Source organism: Ranitomeya variabilis, chromosome 1 (genome assembly GCF_051348905.1).
Source record: "Ranitomeya variabilis isolate aRanVar5 chromosome 1, aRanVar5.hap1, whole genome shotgun sequence".
Classification (NCBI taxonomy): domain Eukaryota; kingdom Metazoa; phylum Chordata; class Amphibia; order Anura; family Dendrobatidae; genus Ranitomeya; species Ranitomeya variabilis.
Window position 1 is genome coordinate 1,105,653,958 of NC_135232.1, and position 22,964 is coordinate 1,105,676,921.

At 47.1% G+C, this 22,964-nt stretch overlaps 1 protein-coding gene across 1 annotated transcript in view; it reads left to right on the plus strand.

The window, feature by feature from the left end:
- LOC143793294 (proton channel OTOP1-like) overlaps window positions 1–22,964 on the plus strand; it is a 96,071-nt gene that overhangs the window by 63,742 nt on the left and 9,365 nt on the right. The gene's annotated exons all lie outside the window — the stretch shown is intronic.

The following is a 22,964-nucleotide window of genomic DNA, read 5'->3' on the forward strand; positions in this document are numbered from 1 at the left end:
CACTCATTACCTGCAAAGGATTCTCCAGAAAGTATTAACACTGAACATTTTATTTGTGGTAAAGTTAATTTGTCAGATTACTCTTGAGCCCCTGAAATGAGGATGTTTCATAGAAAAATGGTTGCAAATTGGAAGTCTACACTTTAATTGCATCTCAGTTGTTTCATTTGAAATCCAAAATAGTGGCCTGCAGAGCTGAAATCACGAAGATTCAGTTGAAATATTTCTGGACCTTACTGAATATGAAGAAGGTTGACACCAGGGTGTTGCGCACAGATAAAAAAAAAGGCTGTAGATAAAAGATAAAAGATAAAAAAAGGCTGAAATCACTGAACTTGAAAAGGTGTTATGACTAGTGTTGAGCATTCCGATACCGCAAGTATCGGGTATCGGCCGATACTTGGCGGTATCGGAATTCCGATACCGAGATCCGATACTTTTGTTGTATCGGGAATCGGTATTCGGATCTATATAATGTGTAAAATAAAGAATTAAAATAAAAAATATTGATATACTCACCTCTCCGACGCAGCCTGCACCTTACCGAGGGAACCGGCAGCCTTCTTTGCTTAAAATGCACGCGTTTACAGCCTTCCGTGACGTCACGGCTTGTGATTGGTCGCGTGCCGCCCATGTGACCGCGACGCGACCAATCACAACAAGCCGTGACGTAATTTCAGGTCCTGAATGCCTAATTCTAGGCATTCAGGATTTGAAAATTACGTCACGGCTTGTGATTGGTCGCGTCGCGGTCACATGGGCGACGCGACCAATCACAAGCCGTGACGTCACGGGAGACAGTAAACGCGCGCATTTTAAAATTACGTCACGGCTTCTGATTGGTCGCGTGCCGCCCATGTGACCGCGACGCGACCAATCACAAGCCGTGACGTAATTTTCAAATCCTTAATGCCTAGAATTAGGCATCAGGACCTGAAAATTACGTCACGGCTTGTTGTGATTGGTTGCGTCGCGGTCACATGGGCGGCACGCGACCAATCACAAGCCGTGACGTCACGGAAACCATTAAACGCGCGCATTTTAAGCAAAGAAAGCTCCCGGTTACGGCGGTAAGGTGCAGGCTGCGTCGGAGAGGTGAGTATATCAATATTTTTTATTTTAATTCTTTATTTTACACATGAATATGGATCCCAGGGCCTGAAGGAGAGTTTCCTCTCCTTCAGACCCTGGGAACCATCAGGGATACCATCCGATACCTGAGTCCCATTGACTTGTATTGGTATCGGGTATCAGTATCGGATTAGATCCGATACTTTGCCGGTATCGGCCGATACTTTCTGATACCGATACTTTCAAGTATCGGACGGTATCGCTCAACACTAGTTATGACTGAGTTAAACAGGACCAAAGAAATGAGACACTCAGCTCAGACTGTAGAAGGTAGTCAGACAGCAACTATAAAGGAAGCTTTGGTTGAGAGACCTGTCAGTTGCCACAAATATGTAACTTTTTACCGAGTGTAAGTGCCAATGTCCAGAATCTGGCATTGTTTTTCTTTTGTTCCTGTTTCTCTCCATTACAAAGATATGGCCCCCACTTCTTACCTCAGCACCCCTGGTATCTCCAGTATTATATCAGACAGACATGGTGGACAGCAGTGTGAGATGTTTCTTCTTACCTCAGTACCCCTGATATCTCCAAAATTGGATCAGATAGACAGTGTGGATTGCAATGCGAGCAGCCTCTTCTTTCCTCAGCACTCCTGGTTTCTCCTGTATTAGATCAGAAAGAAAGGGTGGACAGCAGTGTGAGCGGCCTCTTCTTATCTCATCATTCCAATCGCAGTGTCTCCAATATCAGATCAGATCGAGAGGGTGGACAGCAGTGTGAGCAGCCTCTTTTTATCCCAGCATCACTGATATCTCCAGTATTAGATCAGATAGGGTGGACAGCAGTCTGAGCAGTTTTTGAACTTTAAAAATAATTGCAGATTGTTTTTTGCTCTGAGACCCCGTTCCTCTGGTGACCCCATTCAGCAGGTGAAGATTGTTATTTCTCTGCTACGTGGAGACCCGCAGGACTGGGCATTCTCCCTTGAGCCAGGGAATCCTGCATTTCTCAATGTAGATGTATTTTTTCAAGCACTTGGACTGCTTTATGACGAACCTAATTCTGTGGATCAGGCAGAAAAAATCCTGCTGGCTCTGTGTCAGGGTCAGGAAGCAGCAGAAATTTATTGTCAGAAATTTAGAAAGTGGTCTGTGCTTACAAAATGGAATGAGTATGCCCTGGCAGCTATTTTCAGAAAGGGTCTTTCTGAAGCCCTTAAAGATGTTATGGTGGGGTTCCCCACACCTGCTGGTTTGAATGAATCAATGTCTCTGGCCATTCAGATTGATCGGCGCCTGCGTGAGCGTAAGGTGGTGCACCATATGGTGGTGTCCTCTGGGCAGAGTCCTGAGCCTATGCAATGTGATAGGATTTTGACTAGAGCAGAACGGCAGGAGTTCAGACGTCAGAATGGGCTATGTTTTTACTGTGGTGACTCTACTCATGCTATCTCTGACTGCCCGAAGCGTACTAAGAGGGTTGCTAGGTCGGTTACCATCAGTACTGTACAGCCTAAATTTCTCTTGTCTATTACCCTGATTTGCTCATTGTCGTCCTTTTCTGTAATGGCATTTGTGGATTCTGGCGCTGCCCTGAACTTAATGGACCTAGAATTTGCCAAGCGCTGTGGTTTTTCCTTGGAGCCTTTGCAGAGCCCTATTGAGGGGGATTGATGCTACGCCATTGGCCAAGAATAAACCTCAGTACTGGACACAGTTAACCATGAGCATGGCTCCAGCACATCAGGAAAATATTCGCTTTTTGGTGTTGCATAATTTGCATGATGTTGTTGTGCTGGGTTTTCCATGGTTACAGGTACATAATCCTGTGCTGGATTGGAAATCTATGTCTGTGACTAGTTGGGGTTGTCAGGGGATACATAGTGACATTCCTCTGATGTCAATTTCCTCGCCCCCTTCTTCTGAAGTTCCCGAGTTTTTGTCGGATTTCCAGGATATATTTGAGGAGCCCAAGTCCAGTTCCCTGCCTCCTCATAGGGACTGTGATTGCGCTATTAATTTGATTCCTGGCTGTAAGTTTCCTAAGGGCCGACTTTTTAATCTGTCTGTGCCAAAGCATGCCACTGTGCGGAGTTATGTAAAGGAGTCCTTGGAGAAGGGGCATATTCGCCCGTCTTCGTCACCGTTGGGAGCGGGGTTCTTTTTGTTGCCAAGAAGGATGGCTCCTTGAGGCCCTGTATAGATTATCGCTTTCTCAATAAGATCACGGTCAAATTCCAGTACCCTTTGCCTTTGCTTTCTGATTTGTTTGCTCGGATTAAAGGGGGCTAGTTGGTTTACTAAGATTGACCTTCGAGGGGCGTATAATCTTGTCCGCATTAAACAGGGTGATGAATGGAAAACAGCATTTAATACGCCTGAAGGCCATTTTGAATATCTTGTGATGCCTTTCGGGCTCTCTAATGCTCCATCTGTGTTTCAGTCCTTTATGCATGATATTTTCCGGGAGTATCTGGATAAATTCATGATTGTATATTTGGATGATATTTTGTTTTTTTTCCGATGATTGGGAGTCTCATGTGAAGCAGGTCAGGATGGTATTTCAGATCCTTCGTGCTAATGCATTGTTTGTGAAGGGGTCTAAGTGCCTTTTTGGAGTTCAGAAGGTTTCTTTTTTGGGGTTCATTTTTTCTCCCTCGGCTATTGAAATGGACCCTGTTAAGGTCCAGGCTATTTATGATTGGACTCAACCCACATCTGTGAAGAGCCTTCAGAAATTTTTGGGCTTTGCTAATTTTTATCACCGCTTCATTGCTAATTTTTCTACTGTGGTTAAACCTCTGACCGATTTGACCAAGAAAGGTGCTGATGTGGTGAATTGGTTCTCTGCGGCTGTGGAGGCCTTTCAGGAGCTTAAGCGTCATTTTACTTCTGCCCCTGTGTTGCACCAGCCAGATGTTTCTCTCCCTTTTCAGGTTGAGGTTGACGCTTCTGAGATTGGGGCAGGAGCTGTTTTGTCTCAGAGAAGTTCTGATGGCTCTGTGATGAAACCGTGTGCTTTCTTCTCCAGAAAGTTTTCACCTGCTGAGCGTAATTATGATGTCGGCAATCGGGAGTTGTTGGCTATGAAGTGGGCATTTGAGGAGTGGCGACATTGGCTTGAGGGAGCTAAGCATCGTGTTGTGGTCTTGACGGATCACAAGAATCTGACTTATCTCGAGTCTGCCAAGCGGTTGATTCCTAGACAGGCTCGATGGTCTTTGTTTTTCTCCCGTATTGATTTTGTGGTCTCGTATCTTCCGGGATCTAAGAATGTGAAGGCTGATGCCCTGTCTAGGAGTTTTTTGCCTGATTCTCCGGGAGTCCTTGAGCCGGCTGGTATTCTCAAGGAGGGGGTGATTCTTTCTGCTATTTCCCCTGATTTGTGGCGGGTGCCTCAGGAGTTTCAGGCTGATAGACCCGACCGCTGTCCGGTGGGGAAACTGTTTGTTCCTGATAGATGGACTAGTAAGGTAATATCTGAGATTCATTGTTCTGTATTGGCTGGTCGTCCTGGGATTTTTGGTACCAGAGATTTGGTTGCCAGGTCCTTTTGGTGGCCTTCTTTGTCACGGGATGTGCGTTCCTTCGTGCAGTCCTGTGGGACCTGTGCCCGGGCTAAGCCCTGCTGTTCTCATGCTAGTGGGCTGCTTTTGCCTTTGCCTATCCCTGAGAGGCCCTGGACGCATATTTCCATGGATTTTATTTCTGATCTTCCTGTTTCTCAGAAGATGTCTGTCATCTGGGTGGTTTGTGACCGGTTTTCTAAGATGGTCCACTTGGTACCTTTGCCTAAGTTGCCTTCCTCCTCTGATTTGGTTCCATTATTTTTTCAGCATGTGGTTCGTTTGCATGGCATTCCGGAGAATATTGTGTCTGACAGAGGTACCCAGTTTGTTTCTAGGTTTTGGCGGTCCTTTTGTGCTAGAATGGGCATTAATTTGTCTTTTTCCTCAGCATTTCATCCTCAGACAAATGGACAGATGGAGCGAACCAATCAGACCTTGGAAACCTATTTGAGATGCTTTGTGTCTGCTGATCAGGATGATTGGGTTACTTTCTTGCCGTTGGCCGAGTTTGCCCTTAATAATCGGGCTAGTTCGGCTACCTTGGTTTCGCCTTTTTTTTGTAACTTTGGTTTTCATCCTCGTTTTTCTTCAGGGCAGGTTGAGCTTTCGGACTGTCCTGGTGTGGATTCTGTGGTGGACAGGTTGCAGCGGATTTGGACTCATGTGGTGGACAATTTAACGTTGTCTCAGGAAAAGGCTCAATGTTTTGCTAACTGCCGTCGGTGCGTTGGTCCCCGGCTTCGTGTTGGGGATTTGGTCTGGTTGTCTTCTCGTCATGTTCCTATGAAGGTTTCTTCCCCTAAGTTCAAGCCTCGTTTTATTGGTCCTTATAGGATTTCGGAAATTATCAATCCGGTGTCTCTTCGTTCGGCCCTTCCAGCTTCTTTTTCCATTCATAATGTGTTCCATAGATCTTTCTTGCGGAGATATGTGGTGCCCATGGTCCCCTCCGTTGACCCTCCTGCTCCGGTGTTGGTTGAGGGGGAGTTGGAATATGTGGTGGATAAGATTTTGGATTCTCGTCTTTCGAGGCGGAAACTTCAGTATCTGGTCAAGTGGAAGGGTTATGGCCAGGAGGATAATTCTTGGGTTTTTGCCTCCGATGTCCATGCTGCCGATTTGGTTCGTGCTTTTCATTTGGCTCGTCCCGATCGGCCTGGGGGCTCTAGTGAGGGTTCGGTGACCCCTCCTCAAGGGGGGGCACTAATTGGTTCCCTGGCCTTGCTATTTAACTTGGCTCTGGTCTGTAGTCCATGCCAGCTGTCAATGTTTTTCTGGTTGGATTCAGTCCTCTCCTGGAACTTCTCTGTTGGCCAGTCCATTTCAGCTTAAGATAAGTTCTGCTAGTTCTTGGGTTGTTCCTTGCTTTTGACCTTCTGTTCAGGTTTAAGTTATGTTTCTTTTTGTCCAGCTTGCCATTATGAAATATTCAGGCTTGTTGGAAGCTCTGGGGTAGCAGATTTGCTCCTCCACACCGTGAGTCGGTGTAGAGGTTATTTTTGTAAACTCTGCGTGGATTTTTAGTTTTTAAATACTGACCGCACAGTATCCTTTTCTATTTCTGTCTATTTAGATAGTATTGGCCTCCTTTGCTAAAATCTATTTTCATTTCTGTGTTTGTCATTTCCCTCTACTCACCGTCAATATTTGTGGGGGCTATCTTTCCTTTTGGGGAGTTTCTCTGAGGCGAGATAGTTTTCCGTTTCCATCTTCAGGGGTAGTTAGTTCTTAGGCTGTGACGAGGTGTCTAGGGAGAGTCAGGAACACTCCACGGATATTTCTAGTGTTTGTGCTAGGAGTAGGGATTGCGGTCAGTAAAGCTACCACCTCCTCAGAGCTTGTCCATGATTTGTTTTACCCACCAGGTCATATCAGTGCTGCTCCGTAACCACCAGGTCATAACAGCTATTACCTGGCCATCCTATATGTTCAATCTTTCATGGGCTCCCCAAAACCCACAAGGGTATCCTCCTTTTCACCTATTAGTTCACGTATAAGTTCCCTTAATGAAAATTTAAGCCAGTGGCTTGATGAGCACCTTCAGCCCCTAATTGCCAGGACCCCGGGTTATCTTAAAGACACCACTACAGTTCTCCAGGTTTTTGAAAAGTTTAACCCCTTCCTGACATCCGACGTACTATCCCGTCGAGGTGGGGTGGGCCCGTATGACCGCCGACGGGACAGTATGTCATGCCCTTTAATGCGACGCCGCGACTTAAGTCGCGGTGATCGCATTAAAATTCCGATGCCATCTTACCTTATGGAAGATGGCCTCGGCATTTCGGGGTATGGCGCCGCCCCCCCCGGCCTCCCGATCGCTGTGATTGGCTGTTCAATTCTGAACAGCGAATCACAGCCTTTCTCACTGTTTCAGCCAATCAGACTGGCTGAAACAGTGAGGTCCAAGGCTAGGATCGAGTACCGATGTACTCGATCCTGGGGCCAGTGCCTGGCAACGCCAGGCACCGGCCAAAACCCCCCGGATTGGCGCGATCGACGATCACATCGATCGCGCCAATCGCAGGGCACAGCGGCGGTATTACCGCGCTGTGCCCTGCTTCTAACTCCGCTCCGGTGCCCTCCTCTGCCTGCTCCTCCTCTGCCTGCTCACCTCCTCTGCCTGCTCCTGCTGATTGGCGCGATCGATGTGATCGTCGATCGCGCCAATCACAGGGCACAGCAGCGGTATGACCGCGCTGTGCCCTGATGGTGACCTGCCGGTGACCTGCTGGTCACCTGCCGGTCACTTGCTGGTGACCTGCCGGTAACCTGCCTATGACCGGAGCTGTGAGCTCCGATCATAGGCTGGTGCCTAGCAACACCGGCGTCACCAGGGCCTCCCCTGATTGGTGGCATCGATGTGATCATCGATCCCACCAATCACAGGTCACAGCAGCGGTGTGACCGCTCTGTGACCTGTGTCACCTGTCCCTGACCTGTCTGACCGCTCTTCAGGAATCCTCACACTTGGTGAGGGTTCCTGCAGAGCGGTCACGCTGTCAGATCCCCCTCCTGTGCTGAGACTTGTGGTGCCACAGTAGCCTGTGACACCATAATTCTCGCTAAAAAAACAAAAGAAAGAAGACAGAAGAAAGAAGACAGAAGAAAGAAGAGAGACTACAACCGTAAGTGTTGATACCCCGATCCCGGCCCGATCTTTCTTCCCCCCCCATCCCCCATTACCCCCCCCATCCCCCATTACCCCCCCATCCCCCCTTCCCCCTCCACCCTCACTTTGCGCCGCGTCCGTCCGTGCCCAAATTTAGCAGCCGCCGAGCGTTGATTGGTGACGCAGTTCACCGATCAACACTCGTGCTCGCTTTTCTTTTTCACCCCCCTTAGTGCCGCCGAGCGTTGATTGGTGACGCAGTTCACCGATCAACACTCGTGCTCACTTTTCTCCTCCACATCCCCGTCCACGCACCCCGCCGCTGCGTCTGAACCCGTGCCTTTCGGTTCTTTTTTTTTTTTTTCCATATCCCCGTCCACGCACCCCGCCGCTGCGTCTGAACCCGTGCCTTTCGTTCCTTTTTTTTTTTTCACATCCCCGTCCGCGCACCCCGCCGCTGCGTCTGAACCCGTGCCTTTCGGTTCTTTTTTTTTTTTTCCATATCCCCGTCCACGCACCCCGCCGCTGCGTCTGAACCCGTGCCTTTCGGTTCTTTTTTTTTTTCCACATCCCCGTCCGCGCACCCCGCCGCTGCGTCTGAACCCGTGCCTTTCGGTTCTTTTTTTTTTTTCACATCCCCGTCCGCGCACCCCGCCGCTGCATCTGAACCCGTGCCGTTCGGTTCTTTTTTTTTTTTTCCACATCCCCGTCCGCGCACCCCGCCGCTGCGTCTGAACCCGTGCCTTTCGGTTCTTTTTTTTTTTCCATATCCCCGTCCACGCACCCCGCCGCTGCGTCTGAACCCGTGCCTTTCGTTTCTTTTTTTTTTTTCACATCCCCATTCACACACCCAGCAGGCGCCGAATTTTGATAAGTGACGCAGTTCACTTATCAGAGCTAGGGCCTGCTGTTTTAGACTTTTCCTTTCACAGGTATTTTTTTTCCCTATTTGCTTTTTTTCTTTTAGCTTTTACTTTTCAGAAGTTTGCACCAAACACTATCCCCCCCCCACACGTACACATAGTTCCAATAAATTGCACCCAAGCACCATACTCACACAAAAAATGTCCCGTTCATCCCGTTCGTCCCAGCAGCGCTATTCAGCAGAGGAGGCATATTCTTTTCTTGCCTCCGACACTGATAGCGAGGGAGAGGATCCCACATTCCTTTACTCTTCAGATTCTTCATCCTCTTCCTCCTCCTCCTCCTCCTCATCTTCCTCCTCGGGTCCTGCGGAACCGCCTCGCAGACGCCCCAGGAGAGAAGATGACGCAGCACCCACTCCTGAAGATGAACCAGCGCGCCCTTCTTCGGACCCCATATGGACCTCGCCCCCCGAAAATTACGAGCCACTGATTCCTGATTTTGTGGCAGAATCAGGAATCAGGTTTGACACCACCGGCCTCACAGAAATAGACTTTTTCAAAGTCTTTTTCTCTGAGGATTTTGTTAACCTCATGGTGGAGCAAACTAATTTATATGCTTGGCAATTTTTGGAGCAAAACCCCGGTTCATCATTTTCTAACTGGTCTCCTGTAGACGCAGTTGAAATGATGCAGTTTTGGGGCCTGGTCCTCCACATGGGGATCCTGAAGAAGCCAGAACTTCGGCAATATTGGAGTGTGGATATTTTATATAACACTCCAGTGTGCCGAATGGTCATGGCTCGGACGCGTTTTGAGGCCATCCACAAATTCCTGCATTATTCCGATAATGCACAGTGTCCCGCACGAGATGACCCCAATTTTGACCGTCTATTCAAAGTTCGGCCGGTCATCGAACACTTCAGCAAAAAGTTTGCTGAAGTGTACGTGCCCAAAAGGGACATCTGTGTGGATGAGTCCTTGGTTCATTTTAAGGGGCGGCTCAGATTCCGTCAATACCTGCCCAGCAAAAGGGCCAGGTACGGAATCAAACTCTACAAGCTGTGTGAGAGTACCTCAGGGTACACCCTGTTGTGAATTTGGATTCTGGGCTCCCCCGGTGGCTACTGGTGGAATTGAACTGGTGTCTTCATCTTCTCTGTTCACCTGTTCCCATCAAGATGTGGGAGTCGCTATATAACCTTGCTGCTCTGTTAGTTGCTTGCCGGTCAACAATGTTATCAGAAGCCTCTCTGTGCTTGTTCCTGCTCCTAGACAACTACTAGATAAGTTGGACTCTTGTCCATGTTTGTTTTTGCATTTTTGTTCCAGTTCACAGCTGTAGTTTCGTTACTGTGTCTGGAAAGCTCTTGTGAACAGGAATTGCCACTCTGGTGTTATGAGTTAATGCCAGAGTTTTAAAGTAATTTCTGGATGGTGTTTTTGATAGGGTTTTCAGCTGACCATGAAAGTGTCCTTTCTGTCTTCTGCTATGTAGTAAGTGGACCTCAAATTTGCTAAACCTATTTTCATACTACGTTTGTTATTTCATCTCAACTCACCGCCAATACATGTGGGGGGCCTCTGTCTCCTTTCGGGGTATTTCTCTAGAGGTGAGCTAGGACTAATATTTTCCTCTGCTAGTTTTATTTAGTCCTCCGGCTGGTGCTGGGCATCTAGAATCAACGTAGGCATGCTACCCGGCCACTGCTAGTTGTGCGTTAGGTTTAGTTCATGGTCAGCTCAGTTCCCATCTTCCAAGAGCTAGTTCCTATATATGCTTATGCTATGTTCTCTTGCCATTGAGATCATGACAGTTTGACCGGCCCTCAAAGTGTTAATTGTTTGGGCTGAAGCAGGAGAAAAAGAAGTGTTGAAGGGAAATTTTTTTTTTTCCCCTCAGAGTTTTGCTGCCTAGCCCTTAATTGCTGTCTAGCTGCTTCTTACCTCCTCTTAACCCTTGAATGGCTCTGTGTCCACCTGTTTGTAATGGATCTTCAGAGTGTAACTGCAGGTTTGCATAATCTCGCCACGAAGGTACAAAATTTGCAAGATTTTGTTTGTCATGCACCTGTATCTGAGCCGAGAATTCCTTTGCCGGAATTTTTCTCGGGGAATAGATCCGGGTTTCAGAATTTTCGAAATAATTGCAAATTATTTTTGTCCCTGAAATCTCGCTCTGCCGGAGACCCTGCACAGCAGGTCAGGATTGTGATTTCCTTGCTCCGGGGCGACCCTCAAGACTGGGCTTTTTCATTGACACCAGGGGATCCTGCGTTGCTCAATGTGGATGCGTTTTTTCTGGCCTTGTGGTTGCTTTATGACGAACCTCATTTGGAGCTTCAGGCAGAAAAAACTTTGATGTCCCTATCTCAGGGGCAAGATGAAGCGGAAATTTACTGCCAAAGATTCCGTAAATGGTCTGTGCTTACTCAGTGGAATGAGTGCGCCCTGGCGGCGACTTTCAGAGAGGGTCTCTCTGATGCCATTAAGGATGTTATGGTGGGGTTCCCTGTGCCTGCGGGTCTGAATGAGTCCATGACAATGGCTATTCAGATCGATAGGCGTTTGCGGGAGCGCAAACCAGTGCACCATCTGGCGGTGTCCACTGAGAAGTCGCCAGAGAGTATGCAGTGTGATAGAATTCTGTCCCGAAGCGAGCGGCAGAATTTTAGACGGAAAAATGGGTTGTGTTTCTATTGTGGTGATTCTACTCATGTTATATCAGCATGCTCTAAGCGCACTAAAAAGCTTGGTAAATCTGTTTCCATTTACACCTTACCGTCTAAATTTATTCTATCTGTGACCCTGATTTGCTCTTTGTCATCTATTACCACGGACGCCTATGTCGACTCTGGCGCCGCTTTGAGTCTTATGGATTGGTCCTTTGCCAAACGCTGTGGGTATGATTTAGAGCCTTTGGAGACTTCTATTCCTCTGAAGGGGATTGACTCCACCCCATTGGCTAATAATAAACCACAATACTGGACACAAGTAACTATGCGTATTAATCCGGATCACCAGGAGATTATTCGCTTTCTGGTGCTGTATAATCTACATGATGATTTGGTGCTAGGATTGCCTTGGCTGCAATCTCACAACCCAGTCCTCGACTGGAGAGCTATGTCTGTGTTGAGCTGGGGATGTAAGGGGGCTCATGGGGATGTACCTGTGGTTTCCATTTCATCATCCATTCCCTCTGAAATTCCTGAGTTCCTGTCTGACTATCGTGACGTCTTTGAAGAATCCAAGCTTGGTTCGTTACCTCCGCACCGAGAGTGCGATTGTGCCATAGATTTAATCCCGGGTAGTAAATACCCAAAGGGTCGTTTATTTAATCTGTCTGTGCCTGAACATGCTGCTATGCGAGAATATATAAAGGAGTCCTTGGAAAAGGGACATATTCGTCCATCGTCATCTCCCTTAGGAGCCGGTTTTTTCTTTGTGTCAAAAAAAGACGGCTCTTTGAGACCATGTATTGATTATCGGCTTTTGAATAAAATCACTGTTAAATATCAATACCCATTGCCGTTGCTGACTGATTTGTTTGCTCGCATAAAGGGGGCCAAGTGGTTCTCTAAGATTGACCTTCGTGGGGCGTATAATTTGGTGCGAATCAGGCAGGGGGATGAGTGGAAAACCGCATTTAATACGCCCGAGGGCCACTTTGAGTATTTAGTGATGCCTTTTGGTCTTTCTAATGCTCCGTCAGTTTTCCAGTCCTTTATGCATGATATTTTTCGCGATTATTTGGATAAATTTATGATTGTGTATCTGGATGATATTCTGATTTTTTCGGATGACTGGGACTCTCATGTCCAGCAAGTCAGGAGGGTTTTTCAGGTTTTGCGGTCTAATTCTTTGTGTGTGAAGGGTTCTAAGTGTGTTTTTGGGGTACAGAGGATTTCCTTTTTGGGATATATTTTTTCCCCCTCTTCCATTGAAATGGATCCTGTCAAGGTTCAAGCTATTTGTGATTGGACGCAGCCCTCTTCTCTTAAGAGTCTTCAGAAATTTTTGGGCTTTGCTAACTTTTATCGTCGATTTATTGCTGGTTTTTCGGATATTGCTAAACCATTGACCGATTTGACTAAGAAGGGTGCTGATGTTGCTGATTGGTCCCCTGATGCTGTGGAGGCCTTTCGGGAGCTTAAGCGCCGTTTTTCCTCTGCCCCTGTGTTGCGTCAGCCTGATGTTGCTCTACCTTTTCAGGTTGAGGTCGACGCTTCTGAGATCGGAGCTGGGGCAGTGTTGTCGCAGAAAAGTTCTGATTGCTCCGTGATGAGGCCTTGTGCCTTCTTTTCCCGTAAATTTTCGCCCGCTGAGCGGAATTATGATGTTGGGAATCGGGAGCTTTTGGCCATGAAGTGGGCTTTTGAGGAGTGGCGCCATTGGCTTGAGGGGGCCAGACATCAGGTGGTGGTATTGACTGACCACAAAAATTTGATTTATCTTGAGACCGCCAGGCGCCTGAATCCTAGACAGGCGCGCTGGTCATTATTTTTCTCTCGGTTTAATTTTGTGGTGTCATACCTACCGGGTTCTAAGAATGTTAAGGCGGATGCCCTTTCTAGGAGTTTTGAGCCTGACTCGCCTGGTAACTCTGAGCCCACAGGTATCCTTAAGGATGGAGTGGTATTGTCAGCCGTTTCTCCAGACCTGCGGCGGGCCTTGCAGGAGTTTCAGGCGGATAGACCTGATCGTTGCCCACCTGATAAACTGTTTGTTCCTGATGATTGGACCAGTAGAGTCATCTCTGAGGTTCATTCTTCTGCGTTGGCAGGTCATCCTGGCATTTTTGGTACCAGGGATTTGGTGGCAAGGTCCTTCTGGTGGCCTTCTCTGTCACGAGATGTGCGAGGCTTTGTGCAGTCTTGTGACGTTTGTGCTCGGGCCAAGCCTTGTTGTTCTCGGGCTAGTGGATTATTGTTGCCCTTGCCTATTCCTAAGAGGCCTTGGACGCACATCTCGATGGATTTTATTTCAGATCTGCCTGTTTCTCAGAAGATGTCTGTCATCTGGGTGGTGTGTGACCGTTTTTCTAAGATGGTCCATTTGGTTCCTCTGCCCAAGTTACCTTCTTCTTCCGAGTTGGTTCCTCTGTTTTTTCAAAATGTTGTTCGTTTGCATGGTATTCCTGAGAATATCGTTTCTGACAGAGGGACCCAATTCGTGTCTAGATTTTGGCGGGCATTCTGTGCTAGGATGGGCATAGATTTATCTTTTTCGTCCGCTTTCCATCCTCAGACGAATGGCCAGACCGAGCGGATTAATCAGACCCTGGAGACATATCTGAGGTGTTTTGTGTCTGCTGACCAGGATGATTGGGTTGCTTTTTTGCCATTGGCGGAGTTCGCTCTCAATAATCGGGCCAGCTCTGCCACTTTGGTGTCCCCGTTTTTCTGTAATTCGGGGTTTCATCCTCGATTTTCCTCTGGTCAGGTGGAATCTTCGGATTGTCCTGGAGTGGATGCTGTGGTGGAGAGATTGCATCAGATCTGGGGGCAGGTGGTGGACAATTTGAGGTTGTCCCAGGAGAAGACTCAGCTTTTTGCCAACCGCCACCGTCGTGTTGGTCCTCGGCTTTCTGTTGGGGATTTGGTGTGGTTGTCTTCTCGTTTTGTCCCTATGAGGGTCTCTTCTCCTAAGTTTAAGCCTCGGTTTATCGGCCCGTATAAGATATTGGAGATTCTTAACCCTGTTTCCTTCCGTTTGGACCTCCCTGCATCCTTTTCTATTCATAACGTTTTTCATCGGTCATTATTGCGCAGGTATGAGGTACCGGTTGTGCCTTCCGTTGAGCCTCCTGCTCCGGTGTTGGTTGAGGGTGAGTTGGAGTACGTTGTGGAGAAAATCTTAGACTCTCGTGTTTCCAGACGGAGACTCCAGTATCTGGTCAAGTGGAAGGGATACGGCCAGGAGGATAATTCTTGGGTGAATGCATCTGATGTTCATGCCTCCGATCTGGTTCGTGCCTTTCATAGGGCCCATCCTGATCGCCCTGGTGGTTCTGGTGAGGGTTCGGTGCCCCCTCCTTGAGGGGGGGGTACTGTTGTGAATTTGGATTCTGGGCTCCCCCGGTGGCTACTGGTGGAATTGAACTGGTGTCTTCATCTTCTCTGTTCACCTGTTCCCATCAAGATGTGGGAGTCGCTATATAACCTTGCTGCTCTGTTAGTTGCTTGCCGGTCAACAATGTTATCAGAAGCCTCTCTGTGCTTGTTCCTGCTCCTAGACAACTACTAGATAAGTTGGACTCTTGTCCATGTTTGTTTTTGCATTTTTGTTCCAGTTCACAGCTGTAGTTTCGTTACTGTGTCTGGAAAGCTCTTGTGAACAGGAATTGCCACTCTGGTGTTATGAGTTAATGCCAGAGTTTTAAAGTAATTTCTGGATGGTGTTTTTGATAGGGTTTTCAGCTGACCATGAAAGTGTCCTTTCTGTCTTCTGCTATGTAGTAAGTGGACCTCAAATTTGCTAAACCTATTTTCATACTACGTTTGTTATTTCATCTCAACTCACCGCCAATACATGTGGGGGGCCTCTGTCTCCTTTCGGGGTATTTCTCTAGAGGTGAGCTAGGACTAATATTTTCCTCTGCTAGTTTTATTTAGTCCTCCGGCTGGTGCTGGGCATCTAGAATCAACGTAGGCATGCTACCCGGCCACTGCTAGTTGTGCGTTAGGTTTAGTTCATGGTCAGCTCAGTTCCCATCTTCCAAGAGCTAGTTCCTATATATGCTTATGCTATGTTCTCTTGCCATTGAGATCATGACAACACCCACAGCTTTAGAGTTTACGAAGGGAAGGACAGCAGGATTGAACCGCCTGAGTGTCCCCCTGTCTTGGGAGTGAGTGGGAAAATAGTGTGGGATTTGGTGCACCCACTGCTGGATAAAGGTTATCACCTCTACACTGATAACTTTTATTCCAGCATCCCACTCTACAAATCCCTCTCTGCGCGAGGTACCGCAGCCTGCGGTACTGTCCGCAAAAATCAGAGAGGCCTCCCGAAGACGCTACTTGGGCAGATGCTCAGAAAAGGTGAGAGCAAAGCCCAATGTAGCGACCACCTGCTGGTGGTCAAGTACAAGGACAAGAGGGATGTCCTTCTGTTGACCACCATACACGGTGATGGCAGCACCCTCAGCACTGTACGGGGTACCTCTACACAGGTCAGCAAACCTGACTGTGTACTGGGGTACAACAAAAACATGGGGGGCGTTGATCTCTCCGATCAACTCCTCCAACCGTACAGTGCTTTGAGGAAGGCCAAGGTGTGGTACAAAAAGCTGTCGGTGTACATCGTACAAATGGCAATGCTTAACGCTTTCCTGCTGTCACGATGTGCACGCCACACCGATACGACGTACCTTCAGTTCCAGGAGGTAGTGGTTAAGGCCCTGATGTTTGGCACGAGGGAAGGAGCGGGCCCCAGTACTTCCGGAACTGAGGGTGCTCGTATTGTACCAGGTCAGCATTTTCCGGGGGTGGTCCCGCCAACTGATAGAAAAGGTAAGCCGCAAAAAAGGTGCCGAGTGTGCTACAAACGAGGAGTACGCAAGGACACCATCTATCAATGCGACACCTGCCCCGACAAACCTGGCCTGTGTATGAAGGACTGCTTCAAATTGTACCACACCTCCATGCACTACTAATTAGGAACCAGTAGATTAGTTCCAAAGAGGGGGCGCATCTAAGTAAGTTCCATGGGCGTCTAGGTTCCAAAATGATGTCACTTGTGGTTTTTTTTTACTGTTTAGGCACATCAGGGGCTCTGCAAACGGAACATGACGCCCTCAGAACCAGTCCATCAAAGTCTGCATTCCAAATTGTCACTGCTTCCCTTCTGAGTCCCGAAGTGCCCAAACAGTTTTTTCCCACATATGGGGTACCAGCGTACTCAGAACAAAATGGACAGCAACTTTTGGGGTCCAATTTCTCTTGTTACCCTTGGGAAAATAAAAAATTGGGGACTAAACAATCATGTTTGTAGAAAAAATAGGATTTTTTATTTTCACACCCGGGCGTTATAAACTTTCGTGAAGCACTTGGGGGATAAAAGTGCTCACGACACATCTAGATAAGTTCCTTAGGGGGTCTAGTTTCCAAAATGGGGTCACTTATGGGGGGTTTCCACTGTTTAGGCACATCAGGGGCTCACCAAATGGAACATGATGCCCGCAGACAATTCCATCAAAGTCTGCATTCCAAAACGTCACTACTTCTCTTCCGAGCCCCGAAGTGTGCCCAAACAGTAGTTTTCTCTAACATATGTGGTACCAGCGTACCCAGGACAAATTGGACAACAACTTCTGGGGTCCAATTTCTCCTGTTACCCTTGGGAAAATAAAAAATCCTATTTTTTCCCCACAAAAATGATCTTTCAGTCCCCAATTTTTTATTTTCACGCCCAGGCGTTATAAACTTTCGTGAAGCACTTGGGGGATAAAAGTGCTCACGACACATCTAGATAAGTTCCTTAGGGGGTCAAGTTTCCAAAATGGGGTCACTTGTGGGGAGTTTCTACTGTTTAGGCACATCAGGGGCTCACCAAATGGAACATGATGCCCGCAGACAATTCCATCAAAGTCTGCATTCCAAAAACATCACTACTTCCCTTCCGAGCCCCGAAGTGTGCCCAAACAGTAGTTTTCTCCCACATATGTGGTACCAACGTACCCAGGACAAATTGGACAACAACTTCTGGGGTCCAATTTCTCCTGTTACCCTTGGGAAAATAAAAAATTGGGGACTGAAAGATCATTTTTGTGGGGAAAAAATAGGATTTTTTATTTTCACACCGGGGCGTTATAAACTTTCGTGAAGCACTTGCGGGATAAAAGTTCTCACGACACATCTAGATAAGTTCCTTAGGGGGTCTAGTTTCCAAAATGGGGTCACTTATGGGGGGTTTCCACTGTTTAGGCACATCAGGGGCTCGCCAAACACGACATGGCCTCCGATCTCAATTCCAGCCAATTTTAGCTTGAAAATGTCAAAGGGCGCTCCTTTCCTTCTGAGCCCTGCCATGTGCCCAAACAGTGGTTCCCCCCCACATATGGGGTATCAGCGTACTCAGGACAAATTGGACAACAACCTTTGGGGTCCAATTTCTCCTGCTACCCTTGAGAAAATAAAAAATTGGGGACTAAAAGATCATGTTTGTAGAAAAAATAGGATTTTTTATTTTCACACCCGGTCGTTATAAACTTTTGTGAAGCACTTGGGGGATAAAAGTGCTCACGACTAGTGTTGAGCATTCCGATACTGCAAGTATCGGGTATCGGCCGATACTTGCTGTATCGGAATTCCGATACCGAGATCCGATATTTTTGTGATATCGGGTATCGGTATCGAAACAACATTAATGTAAAAATGTGTAAAAGAGAGAATTAAAATAAAAAATATTGCTATACTCACCTCTCCGACGCAGCCTGCACCTTACCGAGGGAAGCGGCAGCGTTCTTTGTTTAAAATTCGCGCTTTTCTTTCCTTTACGTGAGTCCCGGCTTGTGATTGGTTGCGTGCCGCCCATGTGACCGGGACGCAACCAATCACAGCAAGCCGTGACGTAATTTCAGGTCCTTCAGGATTTTAAAATTACGTTCCGGCGTTGTGATTGGTTGCGTCGCAGTCACATGGGAGACGCAACCAATCACAGCAAGCCGTGACGTAATTTCAGGTCCTTAAGGATTTTAAAATTACGTCCCGGCTTTGTGATTGGTTGCGTCGCAGTCACATGGGAGACGCAACCAATCACAAGCCGTGACGTCATGGGAGGCTGGACACGCGCGCATTTTAAAATGGGCGCGTGTCCAGCCTCCCGTGACGTCCCGGCTTGTGATTGGTTGCGCCGCGGTCAACCAATCACAAGCCGGGAGGCTGGACACGCGCCCATTTTAAAATTTTAAAATGCGCGCGTGTCCAGCCTCCCGGCTTGTGATTGGTTGACCGCGGCGCAACCAATCACAAGCCGGGACGTCACGGGAGGCTGGACACGCGCCCATTTTAAAAAGCGCGCGTGTCCAGCCTCCCGTGACGTCCCGGCTTGTGATTGGTCCGCGTCCCGGCAACATGGCCGCCATTAACCAATCACAAGCCGGGACGTCACGGGAGGCTGGACACGCGCCCATTTTAAAAAGCGCGCGTGTCCAGCCTCCCGTGACGTCCCGGCTTGTGATTGGTTAATGGCGGCCATGTTGCCGGGACGCGGACCAATCACAGCAAACCGTGACGTAATTTCGTCACGGCTTGCTGTGATTGGTCCGCGTCCCGGCAACATGGCCGCCCTGACCAATTACAAGCCGGGACTTCACGTAACCAAGTAAAAGCGCGAATTTTAAACAAACAACGCTGCCGGTTCCCTTGCTGAGGTCCAGGCTGCGTCGGAGGGTGAGTATAGCGATATTTTTTATTTTAATTCTTTCTTTTACACATTTATATGGATCCCAGGGCCTGAAGGAGAGTTTCCTCTCCTTCAGACCCTGGGAACCATCAGGAATACCGTCCGATACTTGAGTCCCATTGACTTGTATTGGTATCGGGTATCGGTATCGGATTGGATCCGATACTTTGCCGGTATCGGCCGATACTTTCCGATACCGATACTTTCAAGTATCGGACGGTATCGCTCAACACTACTCACGACACATCTAGATAAGTTCCTTAGGGGGTCTAGTTTCCAAAATGGGGTCACTTATGGGGGGTTTCCACTGTTTAGGCACATCAGGGGCTCGCCAAACACGACTTGGCCTCCGATCTCAATTCCAGCCAATTTTAGCTTGAAAATGTCAAAGGGCGCTCCTTTCCTTCTGAGCCCTGCCATGTGCCCAAACAGTGGTTCCCCCCCCACATATGGGGTATCAGCGTACTCAGGACAAATTGGACAACAACCTTTGGGGTCCAATTTCTCCTGCTACCCTTGAGAAAATAAAAAATTGGGGACTAAACGATCATGTTTGTAGAAAAAATAGGATTTTTTATTTTCACACCCGGTCGTTATAAACTTTCGTGAAGCACTTGGGGGATAAAAGTGCTCACGACACATCTAGATAAGTTCCTTAGGGGGTCTAGTTTCCAAAATGGGGTCACTTATGGGGGGTTTCCACTGTTTAGGCACATCAGGGGCTCGCCAAACACGACATGGCCTCCGATCTCAATTCCAGCCAATTTTAGCTTGAAAATGTCAAAGGGCGCTCCTTTCCTTCTGAGCCCTGCCATGCGCCCAAACAGTGGTTCCCCCCCACATATGGGGTATCAGCGTACTCAGGACAAATTGGACAACAACCTTTGGGGTCCAATTTCTCCTGCTACCCTTGAGAAAATAAAAAATTGGGGACTAAACGATCATGTTTGTAGGAAAAATAGGATTTTTTATTTTCACACCCGGGCGTTATAAACTTTCGTGAAGCACTTGGGGGTTCAAAGTGCTCACCACACATCTAGATAAGTTCCTTAGGGGGTCTAGTTTCCAAAATGGGGTCACTTATGGGGGGTTTCCACTGTTTAGGCACATCAGGGGCTCGCCAAACACGACATGGCCTCCGATCTCAATTCCAGCCAATTTTAGCTTGAAAATGTCAAAGGGCGCTCCTTTCCTTCTGAGCCCTGCCATGCGCCCAAACAGTGGTTCCCCCCCACATATGGGGTATCAGCGTACTCAGGACAAATTGGACAACAACCTTTGGGGTCCAATTTCTCCTGCTACCCTTGAGAAAATAAAAAATTGGGGACTAAACGATCATGTTTGTAGGAAAAATAGGATTTTTTATTTTCACACCCGGGCGTTATAAACTTTCGTGAAGCACTTGGGGGATAAAAGTGCTCACGACACATCTAGATAAGTTCCTTAGGGGGTCTAGTTTCCAAAATGGGGTCACTTATGGGGGGTTTCCACTGTTTAGGCACATCAGGGGCTCGCCAAACATGACATGGCCTCCGATCTCAATTCCAGCCAATTTTAGCTTGAAAATGTCAAAGGGCGCTCCTTTCCTTCTGAGCCCTGCCATGCGCCCAAACAGTGGTTCCCCCCCACATATGGGGTATCAGCGTACTCAGGACAAATTGGACAACAACCTTTGGGGTCCAATTTCTCCTGCTACCCTTGAGAAAATAAAAAATTGGGGACTAAACGATCATGTTTGTAGAAAAAATAGGATTTTTTATTTTCACACCCGGGCGTTATAAACTTTCGTGAAGCACTTGGGGGATAAAAGTGCTCACGACACATCTAGATAAGTTCCTTAGGGGGTCTAGTTTCCAAAATGTGGTCACTTATGGGGGGTTTCCACTGTTTAGGCACATCAGGGGCTCGCCAAACACAACATGGCCTCCAATCTCAATTCCAGCCAATTTTAGCTTGAAAATGTCAAAGGGCGCTCCTTTCCTTCTGAGCCCTGCCATGCACCCAAACAGTGGTTCCCCCCCACATATGGGGTATCAGCGTACTCAGGACAAATTGGACAACAACCTTTGGGGTCCAATTTCTCCTGCTACCCTTGAGAAAATAAAAAATTGGGGACTAAACGATCATGTTTGTAGAAAAAATAGGATTTTTTATTTTCACACCCGGGCGTTATAAACTTTCGTGAAGCACTTGGGGGTTCAAAGTGCTCACCACACATCTAGATAAGTTCCTTAGGGGGTCTAGTTTCCAAAATGGGGTCACTTATGGGGGGTTTCCACTGTTTAGGCACATCAGGGGCTCGCCAAACACGACATGGCGTCCGATTTCAATTGCAGCCAATTTTAGCTTGAAAATGTCAAACGACGCTCCTTTCCTTCTGAGCTCTGCCGTGTGCCCAAAAAGTGGTTCTCCCTCACATGTGGGGTATCAGCGTACTCAGGATAAATTGGGCAACAACTTTTAAGGTCCATTTTCTCTTTTTACCCTTGGGAAATTAAAAAAATTATTGCTGAAAGATCATTTTTGTGACTAAAAAGTAAAATGTTCATTTTTTCCTTCCATGTTGCTTCTGCTGCTGTGAAACACCTGAAGGGTTAATAAACTTATTGAATGTGGTTTTGAGCACCTTGAGGGGTGCAGTTTTCAGAATGGTGTCACTTTTGGGTATTTTCTGCCATATAGACCCCTCAAAATGACTTCAAATGTGAGGTGGTCCCTAAAAAAATGGTTTTGTAAATTTTGTTGTAAAAATGAGAAATTGCTGTTCAAATTTTAACCCTTATAACTTCCTAAAAAAGAAAAATTTTGTTTCCAAAATTGCGCTGATGTAAAGTAGACATGTGGGAAATGTTATTTAGTAACTATATTGTGTCACATAACTCTCTGGTTTAACAGAATAAAAATTCAAAGTTGGAAAATTGCGAAATTTTCAAAATTTTCGCCAATTTTCCTTTTTTTTCACAAATAAACGCAAGTGATATCGAAGAAATTTTACCACTATCATGAAGTACAATATGTTACAAGAAAACAATGTCAGAATCGCTAAGATCCGTTGAAGCGTTTCGGAGTTATAACCTCATAAAGAGACAGTGGTCAGAAATGTAAAAATTGGCCCGGTCATTAACGTGCAAACCACCCTTGGGGGTGAAGGGGTTAAATGGCATGACAATTTTTATTTTGTAACCAGTGATGTCATTAATTTATATTCCACTATCCCCCATTCCTTAGCTATAATTGCCATTCAACACCATCTGGACAGGTATAGTGCTTATACTTATTCCTTAAAATCTTTCGTTCTAAATTTTCCTCTTCTTTGGCAATCCTCTACATGCCCTGGTGGGAAGAGAAATACATTTTTACTGACGGTACCCCCCTTTTTGTCACACATTAAATGGTTCGGCAGATATGTGGATGACCAATTATTAGTCTGGGAGGGTCTCACCAACACATTTGAAGGGTTTTCATCATATATCAATTCCAATGAATTAAACTTACGGTTCACGGTTCACGGCAATACTATCCTCCACTCCAAGAGCTCCCATCCTTGCCATGTCACTCATTCTATACCACAGCGAGAACTCACGCGTGCGAGACACATTTGTTCCACTGAGGAAACTTTACGCAAGGGAAGCATGACAATTGTCAACAGATTAACTACCCATGGTCACAGTTACTCCAATGTTAAGCAGGCTTCCACCAAAGTTTCACGCAATTCCAGGTCCACTTTATTATCCAAAAAGGGACCTCTCAAGTGTGACCACTATTCCCCTATCACCTTCCCGACCGCCTTCAGTCCTCAATTTAATGATATAAAGAGAATTGTCCTGCAATATCTACCTATCATGAATCAGGACACCACCTTACGCTCTATTCTGAACAATGGCTGTAGAGGAGATGCCAAAAGAGGTCTTACTTTAAGCAATATGCTATCCCCAGCATGCTAAAA